The sequence below is a fragment of the Ascidiella aspersa genome, chromosome 3 (assembly GCF_963924565.1).
Source record: "Ascidiella aspersa chromosome 3, kaAscAspe10.2, whole genome shotgun sequence".
NCBI classification, from domain to species: Eukaryota; Metazoa; Chordata; class Ascidiacea; order Phlebobranchia; family Ascidiidae; genus Ascidiella; species Ascidiella aspersa.
This window is the reverse complement of record NC_139449.1, coordinates 10,517,708-10,527,310: the sequence shown is the minus strand read 5'-3', so window position 1 is coordinate 10,527,310 and position 9,603 is coordinate 10,517,708. Positions and strand designations below refer to the sequence as shown.

Genomic DNA, 9,603 nt, shown 5'->3' with positions numbered 1-9,603 from the left:
AATAGTAAACCCATAGGCCATCAAGCGAAAAGAAACAATTTAGGTTGCAAATAATATTAAAACATCGGGAAACCACTAAAATGAAAACATTCATGTTTCCGCCCGGGCTCGAACCGGCGACCTTTCGCGTGTAAAGCGAACGTGATAACCACTATACTACGGAAACGGTTCATGTGTTATTAAACTATTGATCATTGGATAGTTGAAACAAATGAGCCATAATGCGAAAAGAAACAAGTCAGGTTGTAAATAATATTAAGACAGCGGGAAAACACTTGAATGAAGAAAAACATGATTCCGCCCGGGCTCAAACCGGGGTCCTTTCGCGTGTTAGGCGAACGTGATAACCACTACACTACGGAAACGGTTCATGTGCTGTTAAACTATTCGTCATTGGAAAGTTGAAACAAATGAGCCATAATGCGAAAAGAAACAATTCAGGTTGTAAATAATATTAAGACAGCGGGAAAACACCTGAGTGAAGAAAAACATGTTTCCGCCCGGGCTCGAACCGGGGACCTTTCGCGTGTTAGGCGAACGTGATAACCACTACACTACGGAAACGGTTCATGTGTTGTTAAACTATTGATCATTGCACAATAGTAAACCCATAGGCCATCAAGCGAAAAGAAACAATTTAGGTTGCAAATAATATTAAAACATCGGGAAACCACTAAAATGAAAACATTCATGTTTCCGCCCGGGCTCGAACCGGCGACCTTTCGCGTGTAAAGCGAACGTGATAACCACTATACTACGGAAACGGTTCATGTGTTATTAAACTATTGATCATTGGATAGTTGAAACAAATGAGCCATAATGCGAAAAGAAACAAGTCAGGTTGTAAATAATATTAAGACAGCGGGAAAACACTTGAATGAAGAAAAACATGATTCCGCCCGGGCTCAAACCGGGGTCCTTTCGCGTGTTAGGCGAACGTGATAACCACTACACTACGGAAACGGATAATGTGCTGTTAAACTATTCGTCATTGGAAAGTTGAAACAAATGAGCCATAATGCGAAAAGAAACAATTCAGGTTGTAAATAATATTAAGACAGCGGGAAAACACTTGAGTGAAGAAAAACATGTTTCCGCCCGGGCTCGAACCGGGGACCTTTCGCGTGTTAGGCGAACGTGATAACCACTACACTACGGAAACGGTTCATGTGTTGTTAAACTATTGATCATTGCACAATTGTAAACCCATAGGCCATAAGACGAAAAGAAACAATTTAGGTTGCAAATAATATTAAGACATCGGGAAACCACTAAAATGAAAACATTCATGTTTCCGCCCGGGCTCGAACCGGGGACCTTTCGCGTGTGAGGCGAACGTAATAACCACTACACTACGGAAAAGGTTGATAAAATAATAAACAGTTGGTGTGTTACAACTTAAACTCAAATAATCCCTAACGGGATAAGAAATATTTAAGGTCATTAATATTATGAAGACAGCATAGGACCATACGAATAAAAAAACAGGTTTTCACCCGCGCTCGGACCGGGGACCTTTCGCGTGTTAGGCGAACGTGATAAGCACTCCACTAAGAAACGGTTGACCTGTAATTAAACTATTGGTCATTGGATAGCTGAAAAAAATAAGCCATTGAACGAAAATAAACAATTTAGCTTGTAAATGATATTAAGACAGCAAGAAACCACATAAATGAAGAAAAACATGTTTCCGCCCGGGCTCGAACCGGGGACCTTTCGCGTGTTTGGCGAACGTGATAACCACTACACTACGGAAACGGTTCATGTGTTGTTAAACTATTGATCATTGCATAATTGAAAACACATAGGCCATAAAGCGAAAAGAAACAATTTAGGTTGCAAATAATATTAAGACATCGGGAAACCACTAAAATGAAAACATTCATGTTTCCGCCCGGGCTCGAACCGGGGACCTTTCGCGTGTGAGGCGAACGTGATAACCACTACACTACGGAAACGGTTGATAAAATAATAAACAGTTGGTGTGTTATAATTTACACTCAAATAACCCCTAACGCGAAATTACTATTTAAGGTCATTAATATAATTAAGACAGCAGAAAACCACTCGAATGAAAAAAACATGTTCCACCCGGGCTCGAACCGGGGACCTTTCGCGTGTAAAGCGAACGTGTTAACCACTACACTACGGAAACGGTGCGTATGTTGTTAAACTATTGATCATTGCACAATTGTAAACCCATAGGCCATAAAGCGAAAAGAAACAATTTAGGTTGCAAATAATATTAAGACATCGGGAAACCACTAAAATGAAAACATTCATGTTTCCGCCCGGGCTCGAACCGGGGACCTTTCGCGTGTGAGGCGAACGTGATAAGCACTACACTACGAAAACGGTTGATAAAATCATAAACAGTTGATGTGTTACAACTTAAACTCAAATAATCCCTAACTGGAAAAGAAATATTTAAGGTCATTAATACTATGAAGACAGCATAAAACCATACGAATAAAAAAACAGGTTTCCACCCGCGCTCGGACCGGGGACCTATCGCGTGTTAGGCGAACGTGATAAGCCCTGCACTGAGAAACGGTGGACCTGTAATTAAACTATTGGTCATTGGATAGCTGAAAAAAATAAGCCATTGAACGAAAATAAACAATTTAGCTTGTAAATGATATTAAGACAGCAAGAAACCACTTAAATGAATAAAAACATGTTTCCGCCCTGGGTCAAACCGGGGACCTTTCGCGTGTTAGGCGAACGTTTATAACCACTACACTACGGAAACGGTTCATGCGCTGTTAAACTATTCGTCATTTGATAGTTGAAACAAATGAGCCATAATGCGAAAAGAAACAAGTCAGGTTGTAAATAATATTAAGACAGCGGGAAAACACTTGAATGACGAAAAACAAGTTTCCGCCTGGTCTCGAACCGGGGACCTTTCGCGTGTTTGGCGAACGTGATAACCACTACATTACGGAAACGATTAACGTATTATTAAACTATTGATCATTGTACAATTGAAAGCACATAGGCCATAAAGCGAAAAGAAGCAATTTAGATTGTAAATAATATTAAGACAGCAAGAAAACACTTAAATGAAAAGAATATGTTTTCGCCCGGGCTCGAACCGGGGACCTTTCGCGTGTAAGGTGAACGTGATAAACCCAACACTACGGAAACGGTTGATAGAATAATAAACAGTTGGTGTGTTACAACTTAAACTCAAATAATCCCTAACGGGAAAAGAAATATTTAAGGTCATTAATATTATGAAGACAGCATAGGACTAAACGAATAAAAAAACAGGTTTCCACCCGCGCTCGGACCGGGGACCTATGGCGTGTTAGGCGAACGTGATAAGCACTACACTAAGAAACGGTTGACCTGTAATTAAACTATTGGTCATTGGATAGCTGAAAAAAATAAGCCATTGAACGAAAATAAACAATTTAGCTTGTAAATGATATTAAGACAGCAAGAAACCACATAAATGAAGAAAAACATGTTTCCGCCCGGGCTCGAACCGGGGACCTTTCGCGTGTTTGGCGAACGTGATAACCACTACACTACGGAATTGGTTAACGTATTATTAAACTATTGATCATTGTACAATTGAAAACACATAGCCATAAAGCGAAAAGAAGCAATTAAGCTTGTAAATAATATTAAGACATCGGGAAACCACTAAAATGAAAACATTCATGTTTCCGCCCAGGCTCGAACCGGGGGCCTTTCGCGTGTGAGGCGAACGTGATAACCACTACACTACGAAAACGGTTATTATGTTATAAAACAGTTATGTTTTTGTAAATTTAAAACATATAAGCCATAACGCTAAGGGAAACAATTTAGCTTGTAAATGATATTAAGACAGCAAGAAACCACATAAATGAAGAAAAACATGTTTCCGCCCAGGGTCGAAACGGGGACCTTTCGCGTGTAAAGCGATCGTGATAACCACTATACTACGGAAACGGTTATTATGTTATAAAACAGTTATGTTTTTGCAAATTTAAAACAAATAAGCCATAACGCTAAAATAAACAATTTAGCTTGTAAATGATATTAAGACAGCAAGAAACCACTTAAATGAATAAAAACATGTTTCCGCCTTTGCTCGAACCGGGGACCTTTCGCGTGTTAGGCGAACGTGATAACCACTACACTACGGAAACGGTTCATGTGGTGTTAAACTATTCGTCATTGGATAGTTGAAACAAATGAGCCATAATGCGAAAAGAAACAATTCAGGTTGTAAATAATATTAAGACAGCGGGAAAACACTTGAATGAAGAAAAACATGTTTCCGCCCTGGGTAAACCGGGACCTTTCGCGTGTAAATCGATCGTGATAGCCACTACAATACGGAAACGGTTCATGTGTTGTTAAACTATTGATCATTGGATAGTTGAAACAAATGAGCCATAAAGCGAAAAGAAACAAGTCAGGTTGAAAATAATATTAAGACAGCGGGAAAACACTTGAATGAAGAAAAACATGTTTCCGCCAGGCTCGAACCGGGGACCTTTCGCGTGTTAGGCGAACGTGATAACCACTACACTACGGAAACGGTTATCGTATTATTGAACTATTGATCATTGTACAATTGAAAACACATAGGCCATAAAGCGAAAAGAAGCAATTTAGGATGTAAATAATATTAAGACAGCAGAAAACCACTCGAATGAAAAAAACATGTTTCCACCCGGGCTCGAACCGGGGACCTATCGCGTGTTAGGCGAACGTGATAAGCACTATACACTAGGAAACGGTTTTTCTGTTATTAAACTATTGATCATTGCACAATTGTAAACCCATAGGCCATAAAGCGAAAAGAAGCAATTTAGGTTGCAAATAATACTAAGACATCGGGAAAACACTTAAATGAAAAGAATATGTTTTCACCCGTCTCGAACGGGGGACTTTTCGCGTGTTAGGCGAACTTGATAACCACTACACTACGGAAACTGTTTTGTATCATTAAACTATTGATCATTGTACAATTGAAAACACATAGGCCATAAAGCGAAAAGAAGCAATTTAGGTTGCAAATAATATTAAGACATCGGGAAACCACTAAAATGAAAACATTCATGTTTCCGCCCGGGCTCGAACCGGGGACCTATCGCGTGTGAGGCGAACGTAATAACCACTGCATTACGGAAACGGTTGATAAAATAATAAACAGTTGGTGTGTTACAATTTACTCTCAAACAATCCCTAACGCGAAAATTAATATTTAAGGTCATTAATATAATTAAGACAGCCTAAAACAACTCGAATGAAAAAAACATGTTTCCACCCGGGCCCGAACCGGGGACCTATCGCGTGTAAAGCGAACGTGATAACCACTGCACTACGGAAACGTTTGTTATGTTATACAACAGTTAGTGTTTTCCAAATTAAAGACAAATAAGCCATAACGCTAAAAGAAGCAATTTAGGTTGTAAACAATATTAAGACAACAAGAAACCACTTAAACGAATGACAGCAGAAAAACACTTGAATGAAGAAAAACATGTTTCAGCACGGGCTCGAACAGGGGACCTTTCGCCTGTTAGGCGAACGTGATAAGCACTACTCTAAGAAACGGTTGACCTGTAAGTAAACTATTGGTCATTGGATAGCTGAAAAAAATTATCCATAAAACGAAAAGAAACAATTTAGTGCGGAACTAATATTGAGACAGCAACAAACCACATAAATGAAGAAAAATATGTTTCCGCCCTTGCTCGAACCGGGGACCTTTCGCGTGTGAAGCGATCGTGATAACCACTACACTACGGAAACGGTTATTTTATTATAAAACAGTTATATTTTTGCAAATTAAAACAAATAAGCCATGAAGCGAAAATAAACAATTTAGGTTGTGAATGATATTAAAACATCGGGAAACCACTCAAATGAAAAAAATCATGTTTCCGCCCTGGCTCGAACCGGGGACCTTTCGCGTGTTAGGCGAACGTGATAAGCACTACACTACGGAAACGGTTATAGTATTATTTAACTATTGACCATTGAACAATTGAAAACACATAGGCCATAAAGCGAATTGGAACAATTTATCTGGAAATAGTATTAAGACATCGAGAAACCACTCAAATGAAATCATCCATGTTTCAGCCCGGGATCGAACCGGGGACCTTTCGCGTGTGAGGCGAATGTGATAAACACTATAATACGGAAACGGTTGATAAAACAATAAACAGTTGGTGTGTTACAACTTAAACTCAAATAATCCCTAACGGAAAAGAAATATTTAAGGTCGTTAATATTATGAAGACAGCATAGAACACCACGAATAAAAAAAAGGTTTCCATGCTCGCTCGGACCGGGGACCTATCGCGAGTTAGGCGAACGTGATAACCACTACACTACGAAACGGTTTTTCTGTTATTAAACTATTGGTCATTGGATAGCTGAAAAAAATAAGCCATAAAGCGAAAACAATTTAGTTTGTAACTAATATAAAGACAGCAAGAAACCACTTAAATGAAAAAAAAATGTTTCCGCCCGGGCTCGAACCGGGGACCTTTCGCGTGTTAGGCGAACGTGATAACCACTACACTACGAAACGGTTATAGTACTATTAAACTATTGACCAATGAACAATTGAAAACACATAGGCCATAAAGCGAATTGGAACAATTTATCTCGAAATAGTATTAAGACATCGAGAAACCACTCAAATGAAAACATCCATGTTTCCGCCCGGGCTAGAACCGGGGACCTTTCGCGTGTAAAGCGAACGTGATAACCACTACACTACGGAAACGGTTCATGTGTTGTTAAACTATTGATCATTGCACAATTGAAAAGACATAGGCCATAAAGCGAAAAGCAACAATTTAGGTTGCAAATAATATTAAGACATCGGAAAACCACTAAATGAAAATATTCATGTTTCCGCCCGGGCTCGAACCGGGGACCTTTCGCGTGTAAAGCGAACGTGAAAACCACTGCACTACGTAAACAGTTATTATGTTCCACAAGAGTTATGTTTTTGAAAATTAAAGACAAATAAGCCATAACGCTAAAAGAAACAATTCAGGTTGTTAATGATATTAAGACATCGGAAAACCACTCGAATGAAAAAAACATGTTTCCACCTGGGCTCGAATCGGGGACCTTTCGCGTGTTAGGCGAACGTGATAACCACTACACTACAGAAACGGTTATAGTATCATTAAACTATTGATCATTGTGCAATTGAAAACACATAAGCCATAAACCGAAAGGAAGCAATTTAGTTCGTAACTAATATTACGACAACAAGAAACCATTTAAATGAAAAAAAAAACATGTTTCCTCCCGGCCTCGAACCGGGGATCTTTCGCGTGTAAAGCGAACGTGATAACCACTACACTACAGAAACGGTTCATTTATATTTAAACTGTTGGTCATTGGATAGTTGAAACAAATAAGCCATCAAGCAAAAACAGATTCTTGAGATAATAAATTATATTAAGACAGCAGGAAAACACTTGAATGAAGAAAAACATGTTTCCGCCCGGGCTCGAACCGGGGACCTTTCGCGTGTAAAGCGAACGTGATAACCACTACACTACGGAAACGGTTCAAGTGTATTTAAACTATTGGTCATTGGATATTTGAAACAAATAAGCCATCAAGCAAAAACAGATTCTTTAGATAATAAATTATATTAAGACAGCAGGAAAACACTTGAATGAAGAAAAACATGTTTCCGCCCGGGCTCGAACCGGGGACCTTTCGCGTGTAAAGCGAACGTGATAACCACTACACTACGGAAACGGTTCATGTGTTGTTAAACTATTGATCATTGCACAATTGAAAAGACATAGGCCATAAAGCGAAAAGCAACAATTTAGGTTGCAAATAATAATAAGACATCGGAAAACCACTAAATGAAAATATTCATGTTTCCGCCCGGGCTCGAACCGGGGACCTTTCGCGTGTAAAGCGAACGTGAAAACCACTGCACTACGTAAACAGTTATTATGTTCCACAAGAGTTATGTTTTTGAAAATTAAAGACAAATAAGCCATAACGCTAAAAGAAACAATTCAGGTTGTTAATGATATTAAGACATCGGAAAACCACTCGAATGAAAAAAACATGTTTCCACCTGGGCTCGAATCGGGGACCTTTCGCGTGTTAGGCGAACGTGATAACCACTACACTACAGAAACGGTTATAGTATCATTAAACTATTGATCATTGTGCAATTGAAAACACATAAGCCATAAAGCGAAAGGAAGCAATTTAGTTCGTAACTAATATTACGACAACAAGAAACCATTTAAATGAAAAAAAACATGTTTCCTCCCGGCCTCGAACCGGGGATCTTTCGCGTGTAAAGCGAACGTGATAACCACTACACTACAGAAACGGTTCATTTATATTTAAACTGTTGGTCATTGGATAGTTGAAACAAATAAGCCATCAAGCAAAAACAGATTCTTTAGATAATAAATTATATTAAGACAGCAGGAAAACACTTGAATGAAGAAAAACATGTTTCCGCCCGGGCTCGAACCGGGGACCTGTCGCGTGTAAAGCGAACGTGATAACCACTACACTCAGAAACGGTTCATGTGTTGTTAAACTATTGATCATTGCACAATTGAAAAGACATAGGCCATAAAGCGAAAAGCGACAATTTAGGTTGCAAATAATATTAAGACATCGGAAAACCACTAAATGAAAATATTCATGTTTCCGCCCGGGCTCGAACCGGGGACCTTTCGCGTGTAAAGCGAACGTGAAAACCACTGCACTACGTAAACAGTTATTATGTTCCACAAGAGTTATGTTTTTGAAAATTAAAGACAAATAAGCCATAACGCTAAAAGAAACAATTCAGGTTGTTAATGATATTAAGACATCGGAAAACCACTCGAATGAAAAAAACATGTTTCCACCTGGGCTCGAATGGGGGACCTTTCGCGTGTTAGGCGAACGTGATAACCACTACACTACAGAAACGGTTATAGTATCATTAAACTATTGATCATTGTGCAATTGAAAACACATAAGCCATAAAGCGAAAGGAAGCAATTTAGTTCGTAACTAATATTACGACAACAAGAAACCATTTAAATGAAAAAAAAACATGTTTCCTCCCGGCCTCGAACCGGGGATCTTTCGCGTGTAAAGCGAACGTGATAACCACTACACTACAGAAACGGTTCATTTATATTTAAACTGTTGGTCATTGGATAGTTGAAACAAATAAGCCATCAAGCAAAAACAGATTCTTTAGATAATAAATTATATTAAGACAGCAGGAAAACACTTGAATGAAGAAAAACATGTTTCCGCCCGGGCTCGAACCGGGGACCTTTCGCGTGTAAAGCGAACGTGATAACCACTACACTACGGAAACGGTTCATGTGTTGTTAAACTATTGATCATTGCACAATTGAAAAGACATAGGCCATAAAGCGAAAAGCAACAATTTAGGTTGCAAATAATATTAAGACATCGGAAAACCACTAAATGAAAATATTCATGTTTCCGCCCGGGCTCGAACCGGGGACCTTTCGCGTGTAAAGCGAACGTGAAAACCACTGCACTACGTAAACAGTTATTATGTTCCACAAGAGTTATGTTTTTGAAAATTAAAGACAAATAAGCCATAACGCTAAAAGA

The 9,603-nt window shown here is 38.9% G+C and overlaps 27 non-coding genes across 27 annotated transcripts; all 27 read right to left on the bottom strand.

Moving 5' to 3' along the window:
• Nucleotides 1–93: 93 nt before the first annotated feature.
• Nucleotides 94–166, bottom strand: Trnav-uac (transfer RNA valine (anticodon UAC)). The gene has a single exon. It is a non-coding gene; the product is annotated as a tRNA-Val (tRNA).
• Nucleotides 167–292: 126 nt separating this feature from the next.
• On the bottom strand, nucleotides 293–365 carry Trnav-aac (transfer RNA valine (anticodon AAC)). Its single transcript has one exon. It is a non-coding gene; the product is annotated as a tRNA-Val (tRNA).
• A 126-nt stretch (nucleotides 366–491) lies between these two features.
• Nucleotides 492–564, bottom strand: Trnav-aac (transfer RNA valine (anticodon AAC)). Its single transcript has one exon. It is a non-coding gene; the product is annotated as a tRNA-Val (tRNA).
• A 127-nt stretch (nucleotides 565–691) lies between these two features.
• Nucleotides 692–764, bottom strand: Trnav-uac (transfer RNA valine (anticodon UAC)). Its single transcript has one exon. It is a non-coding gene; the product is annotated as a tRNA-Val (tRNA).
• Nucleotides 765–890: 126 nt separating this feature from the next.
• On the bottom strand, nucleotides 891–963 carry Trnav-aac (transfer RNA valine (anticodon AAC)). The gene has a single exon. It is a non-coding gene; the product is annotated as a tRNA-Val (tRNA).
• A 126-nt stretch (nucleotides 964–1,089) lies between these two features.
• Trnav-aac (transfer RNA valine (anticodon AAC)) lies at nucleotides 1,090–1,162 on the bottom strand. Its single transcript has one exon. It is a non-coding gene; the product is annotated as a tRNA-Val (tRNA).
• Nucleotides 1,163–1,289: 127 nt separating this feature from the next.
• On the bottom strand, nucleotides 1,290–1,362 carry Trnav-cac (transfer RNA valine (anticodon CAC)). The gene has a single exon. It is a non-coding gene; the product is annotated as a tRNA-Val (tRNA).
• Nucleotides 1,363–1,685: 323 nt separating this feature from the next.
• Trnav-aac (transfer RNA valine (anticodon AAC)) lies at nucleotides 1,686–1,758 on the bottom strand. The gene has a single exon. It is a non-coding gene; the product is annotated as a tRNA-Val (tRNA).
• A 127-nt stretch (nucleotides 1,759–1,885) lies between these two features.
• Nucleotides 1,886–1,958, bottom strand: Trnav-cac (transfer RNA valine (anticodon CAC)). The gene has a single exon. It is a non-coding gene; the product is annotated as a tRNA-Val (tRNA).
• Nucleotides 1,959–2,081: 123 nt separating this feature from the next.
• On the bottom strand, nucleotides 2,082–2,155 carry Trnav-uac (transfer RNA valine (anticodon UAC)). Its single transcript has one exon. It is a non-coding gene; the product is annotated as a tRNA-Val (tRNA).
• Nucleotides 2,156–2,282: 127 nt separating this feature from the next.
• Nucleotides 2,283–2,355, bottom strand: Trnav-cac (transfer RNA valine (anticodon CAC)). Its single transcript has one exon. It is a non-coding gene; the product is annotated as a tRNA-Val (tRNA).
• A 1,317-nt stretch (nucleotides 2,356–3,672) lies between these two features.
• Trnav-cac (transfer RNA valine (anticodon CAC)) lies at nucleotides 3,673–3,745 on the bottom strand. Its single transcript has one exon. It is a non-coding gene; the product is annotated as a tRNA-Val (tRNA).
• Nucleotides 3,746–4,468: 723 nt separating this feature from the next.
• On the bottom strand, nucleotides 4,469–4,540 carry Trnav-aac (transfer RNA valine (anticodon AAC)). The gene has a single exon. It is a non-coding gene; the product is annotated as a tRNA-Val (tRNA).
• A 723-nt stretch (nucleotides 4,541–5,263) lies between these two features.
• On the bottom strand, nucleotides 5,264–5,336 carry Trnav-uac (transfer RNA valine (anticodon UAC)). Its single transcript has one exon. It is a non-coding gene; the product is annotated as a tRNA-Val (tRNA).
• A 550-nt stretch (nucleotides 5,337–5,886) lies between these two features.
• On the bottom strand, nucleotides 5,887–5,959 carry Trnav-aac (transfer RNA valine (anticodon AAC)). Its single transcript has one exon. It is a non-coding gene; the product is annotated as a tRNA-Val (tRNA).
• Nucleotides 5,960–6,474: 515 nt separating this feature from the next.
• Trnav-aac (transfer RNA valine (anticodon AAC)) lies at nucleotides 6,475–6,546 on the bottom strand. Its single transcript has one exon. It is a non-coding gene; the product is annotated as a tRNA-Val (tRNA).
• Nucleotides 6,547–6,672: 126 nt separating this feature from the next.
• Trnav-uac (transfer RNA valine (anticodon UAC)) lies at nucleotides 6,673–6,745 on the bottom strand. Its single transcript has one exon. It is a non-coding gene; the product is annotated as a tRNA-Val (tRNA).
• Nucleotides 6,746–6,871: 126 nt separating this feature from the next.
• Trnav-uac (transfer RNA valine (anticodon UAC)) lies at nucleotides 6,872–6,944 on the bottom strand. Its single transcript has one exon. It is a non-coding gene; the product is annotated as a tRNA-Val (tRNA).
• Nucleotides 6,945–7,272: 328 nt separating this feature from the next.
• Nucleotides 7,273–7,345, bottom strand: Trnav-uac (transfer RNA valine (anticodon UAC)). The gene has a single exon. It is a non-coding gene; the product is annotated as a tRNA-Val (tRNA).
• Nucleotides 7,346–7,471: 126 nt separating this feature from the next.
• On the bottom strand, nucleotides 7,472–7,544 carry Trnav-uac (transfer RNA valine (anticodon UAC)). The gene has a single exon. It is a non-coding gene; the product is annotated as a tRNA-Val (tRNA).
• A 126-nt stretch (nucleotides 7,545–7,670) lies between these two features.
• Nucleotides 7,671–7,743, bottom strand: Trnav-uac (transfer RNA valine (anticodon UAC)). The gene has a single exon. It is a non-coding gene; the product is annotated as a tRNA-Val (tRNA).
• A 126-nt stretch (nucleotides 7,744–7,869) lies between these two features.
• On the bottom strand, nucleotides 7,870–7,942 carry Trnav-uac (transfer RNA valine (anticodon UAC)). Its single transcript has one exon. It is a non-coding gene; the product is annotated as a tRNA-Val (tRNA).
• A 326-nt stretch (nucleotides 7,943–8,268) lies between these two features.
• On the bottom strand, nucleotides 8,269–8,341 carry Trnav-uac (transfer RNA valine (anticodon UAC)). The gene has a single exon. It is a non-coding gene; the product is annotated as a tRNA-Val (tRNA).
• Nucleotides 8,342–8,665: 324 nt separating this feature from the next.
• On the bottom strand, nucleotides 8,666–8,738 carry Trnav-uac (transfer RNA valine (anticodon UAC)). The gene has a single exon. It is a non-coding gene; the product is annotated as a tRNA-Val (tRNA).
• A 327-nt stretch (nucleotides 8,739–9,065) lies between these two features.
• Trnav-uac (transfer RNA valine (anticodon UAC)) lies at nucleotides 9,066–9,138 on the bottom strand. Its single transcript has one exon. It is a non-coding gene; the product is annotated as a tRNA-Val (tRNA).
• A 126-nt stretch (nucleotides 9,139–9,264) lies between these two features.
• Nucleotides 9,265–9,337, bottom strand: Trnav-uac (transfer RNA valine (anticodon UAC)). Its single transcript has one exon. It is a non-coding gene; the product is annotated as a tRNA-Val (tRNA).
• Nucleotides 9,338–9,463: 126 nt separating this feature from the next.
• Trnav-uac (transfer RNA valine (anticodon UAC)) lies at nucleotides 9,464–9,536 on the bottom strand. Its single transcript has one exon. It is a non-coding gene; the product is annotated as a tRNA-Val (tRNA).
• Nucleotides 9,537–9,603: the final 67 nt, after the last annotated feature.